Here is a 7,110-nt window from a genome sequence, read left to right on the forward strand (position 1 = left end):
ATTCGTTCCACCATTCTGGTCGCCAACCGATTTTGGTCGTGAACCGAATCAAAATTTCCCATAAGGTTCAATGTAAATAAGGTTAATCCGTTCTGAACCATATGTATTTTTTTTAACCATCTTTATTCTTCAAAATAGTCGAGATTGTCAACTTCGTGATCTTGTACTCCGAGGCCAGATCAGTCACACAAATACCACGCTCATGCTTTTCTACAATTTCCTTCTTCAATTCAATGCTAATTTTCTTCAAAACCTTCTTCTTACCATTCTTGCTCTGCACTTTCTTGTTACCTTCATTACCGTTCTGCACGTTCTTGTCACCTTTATTACTGCTCTGCACTTTCTTTTTACCACCATGCTTGCTCTGCACTTTCTTTGGAGCCATGCTGGATGTACTGTATGTGCTAAAAAGCACACCAAAAAGCTTCACAGCAAGTGTCTGTCTGTGACCACGATCTCGCCTAGAGGAAGCCACAACCACGTGTCAGAGCAGGGAAGATGGCTGCAGGTCGTGTTCATCACCTGATGCGGAGTTCGTGAACGGAAGCAAAAATTTGCAAACGCTGCTGTTCGTGAACCGAATTGTTCATGAACAGATGCATTTGTGAACTGAGGTATTACTGTATTTCCAATTCCACAAACAAAAGCCAGCCAGATCGGTAGCTAAATCTTCAACTCTAGTGTTTTTCAACCTTGCAACTTTAAGATGGGTGGACTTCAACTCCCAGAATTCCCCAGCATGCAGGAATTCTGGGAGTTGAAATCCACATACCTTAAGGTCACCAAAGTTAAGAAACACCATGGCTGGTGTGGGTCTTCCGGGCTGTGTGGCCGTGTTCTGGAAGTTTCAGACACACTCTGAAAGCTCCATAATAAACTGGACAAAAATGTGCAGAGCATACATGCATAGCTAAACCTAGCAATCCATTATCAATATGCTATTACTGTCTTTCCCCCAAAAAAAGTTCTATGCTGGTTTGCATTTGCTTTCTTGGCTTTTTTGGAGGTTTTGAAGTTTTAAAAGCAAAGAGTAACTCTGGTTGACTGTTGGAGTTTTTTCCTTCGGTGTCACTGTTCATTTGCATCTTCTTGCACTCTGTGCATTGCATTCTCTTGTGCCCCCCTGGTTAAAGAGACTCCAGAGCACATTTTAAAATGTACTCTGACTATACAGGTTGGCCTGCTAAGCTTGGACATATGTGCAGTACATGCATGGTTTCAGTTCCTGTTGAAGTTGAAATTCAAGATACCTATGCAATGAGTGTGACATCTTCACTGGCACTCTGAAAGCTCCACAGTCAAAAGGACAAAGAGCATGCACAGTGCACATGAACTCAGCAAGCTATCAATGTAGTATTATCTTTATTTCCTAAAAACCTATTTATTTATTTATTAAATTTTTCAACTGCCCATCTCCCCCCAATGGGGGAACTCTGGGCGACTCACAACAAACATTAAAAACATAAATATATATAAATACATAAAACATCAGTTAAAAACATTACTAAAAAGGGGAAGGAGAGTCCAAGAAGATGAAAAATCTGAGGCTGAAGACAGAAGGCCTCTATGGGGCTGGCCATCCCCATGCTTGGGGTATTCCCTCCCCACCCCAGGCCAAGTGGCAGAATCAGGTCTTCAAAGCCTTAAGGAAGGCCAGGAGTGAGGGGGCCAATCGCACCTCCGGGGGCAGAATGTTCCAAAGAGCGGGGGCTACCGCAGAAAAGGCCCGCCTTCTGGACCCTGCTAATCAAAGTTCTTTCACCGAGGGGGTCCGAAGCATGCCCCCTCTGTGTGATCGGATGGGACGGGTTGAAGTCATAGGGGAGAGGCGGTCCCTTAGGTAACCTGGTCCCATGCCATGTAGGGCTTTAAAGGTGATAACCAACACCTTGAATTGGACCCGGAAGCAAACTGGCACCCAATGCAGCTCGCGGAGCAGAGGGGTTACATGGGCCCTCCTTGGGGCTCCAACAATAGCCCACGCAGCTGCATTCTGGACCAGCTGTAGCTTCCGGATACTCTTCAAGGGTAGCCCCATGTAGAGCGCATTGCAGTAGTCTATCTGGGAGATAACAAGGGCATGAGTGACTGTTCGAAGGGCATCCCGATCCAGGAAAGGGTGTAACTGATGCACAATCTGAAGTTGTGCAAAGGCCCTCCTTGCCACAACTGCCACCTCCTCTTCAAGGAGCCGTGAGTCTAGGAGGACCCCCAGATTACGCACTGGGTCTGTCTGGGGCAGTGCCACCCCATCCAGCACCAAAGATGAGAAAATCCCGGATACAGAGGAGCCATTAACCCACAGCCACTCCGTCTTACCAGGGTTCAGCTGAAGCCTGTTGTTCCCCATCCAGACCCTTACAGCCTCCAGGCACTGCGAAAAGGTGGCCACGGCATCACTTACTTCACCAGGGATGGAGATGTATAGCTGCGTATCATCAGCATACTGATGATACCTCATCCCATGATGATGGATGATCTCATCCAGCGGTTTCATGTAGATGTTGAAAAGGAGTGGAGAGAGAACCGAGCCCTGTGGCACCCCACAAAGGAGGGACCGAGGATGGGACCTCTCGATATCACCACCGATTGGGATCGGCCCTGGAGAAAGGAGTTGAACCAGCACAAGACTGTGCCACCCACCCCCAATTCCCTGAGCCGTCCCAACAGGAAAGCGTGGTCGATGGTATCGAAAGCCGCTGAGAGATCAAGGAGAGCGAGGATGGTCACACTTCCACCATCCCGCTCCTGCCAGAGGTCATCCATAAGTGCGACCAATGCTGTTTCTGTTCCATATCCGGGCCTGAAACCTGATGGTTTGCTTTGGTTGGTTGGCTCTTTTGGAGTTTTTAACTTTTGGTGTCATTCATGTATCCTCTTATATTCTGTGCACTGCATTCTCTAGAGCTGTTGGTGGAGGACTCAGGGTGTATTTAAAAATGCAAAAGACTATATGGTATGTTGGTTAGCCTGTTAAACTGAAGGAGGGGCACATGCAGATGTTCTGTTCATGCTCTTGTGCGCTGTTAATGCAGTCCATGGTGCATTTTGCAGTAAAGGCATGTTTGAACTTGTTGGTTTTTGGCCATAACCTGTTTGCTGCAGTTTTTTAGCGCCAAGTGTAAAAAGAGTTATGCTGAGCAAGAATGCATGTGTGACTCATCGATTACTAATTTGTTCTGTGTGCTACTGAGTACTGACAATATAAATATAAATTACAGGGGATTCTGTGTTTTCAAGGGTGGGTCTATTTCCTGGGTAGCAGCTCTGTCTTCTTTATTTTACCAGATAAAAATGGCATTGTTTGTTTTTGGCAGGAAAAAAGGCCAAATCTGTAAGTAATGTTTAAAAAGAGAGATAGTATATTTCTCATTAACTGCAAGTTAATGAGGTGAGACAATATCGATTTAGAAGATTTTTATTTTAAAACATAATCTTTTAGTATACTGATTGGAATTAATTTAATATTTTCTACCAAGATGGCCTCCTGGTCTGGAAGAAGAGAGTGAAACGGCCTTGTTTGTGAGTGGTCAAAAAACCAGAGACAGCTTCCCTGTCCCATCACATTCTTTGCAATCAGCCCAAATGGCTGCTCTAAGCTTAAGGAAAGCTACACTACCAGATTTAGGCTTCAAATATCATGATTCTCCTCCTTTTTGGACCATTGCCTTTGGCTTTATTGGTGGTGATGGTGTCAACTCTATTCACTGATTTGATTCCAATATTCTTTTCATACCACATATTCTGAAAATTTTGCTTTCTAAAGCAAGGAGAGAGTAGGGCATGCAAAAGCCTTCTGAGTGTTGGTGCCCCACTTTTTCCAGGGAAGTTTGCTTGACGTGGCTTTCCTGTATCAATCAATTTACATTTATTTGATTTAATTTCTGTCTGATGGTGTTTGTTATATAATAGCATGTGTTTTTTTTTAATGATTTACTGGTTAGAATATTGATGTGATTTTTAAATAATTTTGTAAGCTGTTCTGATCATCTTTCAGAACAAGTGTTTAAATTACAGACTTGATTAATAAAATGTGCAATTAACTTCTTAGAGTGTTATATACTGACTTTATATATCAAGTTTTAGTAAGAATACTACAGAGCTGGAAGCCAAAGAACTGAGAAAAACCAACATAGATCATTAACTCTGTTGTCTTTATTAACAATTTATCAAATAACATGACTTGAAAGCAGCAAAGAAAGTATAGTTCAGGGTTACAATCCTATATAGATACACTTCTCTGATATGAATCTAACAGTTCAGTGGGATTTACTGCTGAATAGATATGCACAGCATAACTCTAATTAAATGAATTAGGAAGGTCCCAATTTGAATCATGCTTCAACATTTACTGGATTTACTTGGCAAACTACTCACATTTCAATTTCTCCCTGCCCCTATCTGCAATGAGAAAATATTACAAGTCTACTTGCTTCAGTATGTGAAGTGATGTGACTTACTGAAATACTGAATCCATAAGTACCGTAACCCCATACATCATCCTTCCCCATTCTGATCCTATTAGTTGACAGTTCTGGAAACTGAGGTCTTAGCACATCTGAAAAGTATCAGATTGGCAAAAACTGCTACAAAAACTATTAGGAATATATAACATTTATCTCAATAGGACTTATGAATAGATATGCAAAGAATTGCCTATAAACAGTTGTTACTCTTATTATTAAGGTATAAACACTTTATTGTACAAATGACCGAATAACATGCCTCAGAGGATAAAATGTGAGCTAGAACAGAGAAGAACCATACCTGTCTTTCGTGGGTACGACATTCTGGAGATGTTTCTTACTTTCTATTTTTAAGCCCTGAGATTGGGCAACATATACATTTGCCTACTCCTGCCACCACACTTCACGATTCTAAGGGCACACTAAGGTAAATACACATCAGACTCTACCAAAATGAAGTAGTTCCGATTTTCTGGTTAACTTACAGTTGTTCATGATACCCAATGATGGAGAAAAATGGGAGAGTTATAATGGAAGATAGTAGTCAAGAAACAGTGTTCCCCTTAATTATATGACTATATGGATAAGGCACAGTAACTGTGCCCTAACTGCAAAAAACCTTGAAATTACCCATGCAATGAACTCACAAGCAATTGTCCTGAAAAATTAAGCAACCGTGTTTAAGAACTGACCAATCAGTAATATTTATTAAACATATTTGTATGCTGCCACAATCAAAAACAACTCTCGGTTGCTCACCTAAAAAATACAATATAAAATAAATCCCATTTCAAAATTAAAAATACAATATCACAAAAATATAGAATAAAAGAAGGCAGCAACACTCAAATCAGGGGAAGGCTCTCCAAAAAAGCTCCGTCTCTAGAAGTTTGTGGAAAACCAGTAAGTTTCTTGTTAACTGATAACATACAAATAAAAACTGGCTATAGGTCTTCTCCTGAGATGACTACTTCATACTGGGCACCTTCCAGAAATGTAAACTCCAATTCAGGAATTACCCAGCCAGGAGACACATCTCTGAGAATTCTAAGAGTTGGTCCACCCACTTGGAGGGTGCTGAGGTTGAGGAAAGCTGGATTATTCTGTTGTTTTTACTCTCCTCCAAGGCATCCTTCCCATGCATGCTGCTCTGGAGCTCTCCTATTCAATTAAATGGAGTTCCTGATCAAAGGTTTAGAAGATGCTTATATAAATAAGCAGTAGAAGAAAGGGAGAAAGAACACATGCTTATCACCAAGAATTTTCTGTTCGGATTCCTAAATAGCTAAGTCATTATTTAGAACAATTACTATAGGTACACTGCATTCCATACATAAATAGCGGACACAAGTTTTGTTCCACTAGATGGCACTATAATAGTTACCGTTTAAACATTGGCCTGGTTTAAATCATAGAGAAACACAGGATTAAAGACCTATATATTAAAGATTAAGCCTGCTTGAAATATAGAATTTCATCCTCACATAGACACCATCCCACATTCAGAAGCTGAATGGACTGGCAGCTAAATATTACTTCAGCACGATTAGATGAGCATTCTCCACTGCAGCTAAAGGCAGAAGGCTAGTTTGTGGAAAATATAGAGAAGCTAGGTAATACCACAACTCTGCCCTCCAATACCTCATCACCACTACATATCCTCCAGCATCTTCCACTTGAGGTAGTTGACTCAGTCTGTTTCATGGTAGGGCTCACCCTAACATATTTTCTCTCTTGTGTTTGGATCACACTGAAGTTTAAAGTTACCAGTGTGCTAAGAATGATTCCCATGAAGTTTGCCATGTTGAGTTTGCAACAAGTAAATTCAAGAACAAGATTCAAATATATATGCCACCATCTGCAGACCAAATTGAAATAATCTATTATTTCAGATTCATCTCACTGTTATGTGTCTCAGTCATACTGCTTGTTGGTAAAATATCATTTCTTTATAGTATGCTGCATGAATATAATTTTGGATTTTTTTTCCTGGAAAAGGTGTTAAGAAAACAAGGTAGGTAGACAAAGTATTTGTTTTCTTCTTTTCTTCCAATGCATCATGTCTTTGGAGTTGCCCAAGGTAGGAAGTGAGGACAGCTTCATACTAAAACCCTTGTGGCAACCTTCTTGACATGTATCTTCAGATCAGATATAAGATGTGAAATTCTTATTACATCTTATTACATATTATAATATAGCACCAATTCCTACCTCTGCTTCTGGGGGCATATTTTTAGGATTTTTTGAATGACTTACTTGGACAATTGAGGCAGCTTATACATTGAACAGGGGGACGCGGTGGCGCAGCGGCTTAATGACGCTGAAAGTTGCCGGCCAGAAATGGTCGACACTTCAGCAGTTCGAGCCCAGCCTTTGCGTAGCAGAGTGAGCTCCTGCTTCCTCCCCCAGTTCCTGTCAACCCAACAGTTCGAAAACTTACGTGAGTAGATAAATGGGTACTCTCACTCCAGTGGGAGGAAAAATGCTGGCGGAACCTTGCAAAAGGAGTCAGGAGCAGTTGCTGGTAAAACGCGAAACCGCGCTTGCCCGAAAAGGGCGTGAAGCAACGGAAACCCCGCCTCCTGCGCTCGCCAGCTGGGCTCTGCTCTAGGAAGGAGGCTCTGGCAAACCACTTCCGAAACAC

This window comes from Python bivittatus, unplaced genomic scaffold (genome assembly GCF_059951505.1).
Source record: "Python bivittatus isolate LINGU-HERP-01145 unplaced genomic scaffold, Pbiv_v1 ctg000020_np1212, whole genome shotgun sequence".
Classification (NCBI taxonomy): Eukaryota; Metazoa; Chordata; class Lepidosauria; order Squamata; family Pythonidae; genus Python; species Python bivittatus.